A 1,386-nucleotide genomic window follows, 5' to 3' on the forward strand; every position below is an offset into this window, starting at 1 on the left:
GCTGTTACACACACACACTCAGACACACACACACACACACTCAGACATGCAGCCATGCATGGAGGAGCTGATTACGGTGAATCTATGGCGAGCAGACGCTGTGGTGGCGCACCCCCCCCCCCCCCCCCCCCCCCCACCAGCTCTCAGTGGGAAGTGTCAAAATAATTATCAGATGAGACAGCTCAGTGGGCAGGCAGCACCTCTTCATTACGCCGCCAAGTCGAAGGGGGGTTAACAACCTCCGGATGTGGCGCCACACGCTGTACAAAGTTTGATATTAAACTTCGACAAAATATCCTTCACCTCCACTTTTTTTTTTTTTTAAACACACGACGTCGATCTTTGTTTTTTTAATTCCTAAAACTCCAGTGTTCTCCTCCAGCCTAGCTCCTTCTGTTAGCTCCTTCTGTTAGCTCCTTCTGTTAGCTCCTTCTGTTAGCTCCTTCTGTTAGCTGCTGCTGTGTTAGCTCCTTCTGTTAGCTGCTCCTTCTGTTAGCTCCTTCTGTTAGCTGCTGCTGTTAGCTCCTTCTGTTAGCTCCTTCTGTTAGCTGCTGCTGTTAGCTCCTTCTGTTAGCTCCTTCTTCTGTTGGCTCCTTCTGTTAGCTGCTGCTGTTAGCTCCTTCTGTTAGCTGCTCCTTCTGTTAGCTGCTGCTGTGTTAGCTGCTGCTGCGTTAGCTTAGCTTTAGCTTCTGTGTTGTCTGAAGCTGAGGTCAAATGTTTTTTTTTGGTGAAGCTCTAATTATTTACAGCCAGATTTAAACCAAGCTTCATTTTTTTGTGCTAATTTCTCAGCAAGGTTTTTTTTTTTTTGCTACATTTGTGCTTTTACGCATCGCTAGTCTCTGAGCTAATCCTAGAAACTCGTTCAGGAAATTTTCTTTTCATCTTTTTCTGTTTTCACGTCAAAGCTTCGTGATATCATTTCATTCGTAATTCCTCCGTCTTCGTTTACACCTGAATTTGGGACATTTCTTTGGCGATAATTATCGTCATTGTTAATAAATGATTTTTTTAATTCATGACACGGAGGCTGCTGGTTTGAATCCCTGTACAGAACCAGACAAACCTCCCACTCCTACGTGATGAACGAAGTATAAAAAACCCAGTAAAACCTCTACCTGTGAAGAGTTACTGCAGTATTTTGATTTACTGCAGTATTTTGATTTACTGCAGTATTTTGATTTACTGCAGTATTTCGACTTGAACTCATTTTGATTTAAGCTTCTTACTTTTTTAACACGTCTGACATTTTGGTCATAATTATGACATAAACTGGGAGTGGGGGGGGTGGTGTGGGGTTTTGTGGTTGGGTTTGGTGGGTGGGTTGGGGGGGGGGGGGGGGGGGTGTATTCTCATCAGGTCGTTGCAGTTGATTTCATCACTGAA

The sequence above is a fragment of the Cynoglossus semilaevis genome, chromosome 14 (genome assembly GCF_000523025.1).
Source record: "Cynoglossus semilaevis isolate Cse_v1.0 chromosome 14, Cse_v1.0, whole genome shotgun sequence".
Lineage (NCBI taxonomy): Eukaryota > Metazoa > Chordata > Actinopteri > Pleuronectiformes > Cynoglossidae > Cynoglossus > Cynoglossus semilaevis.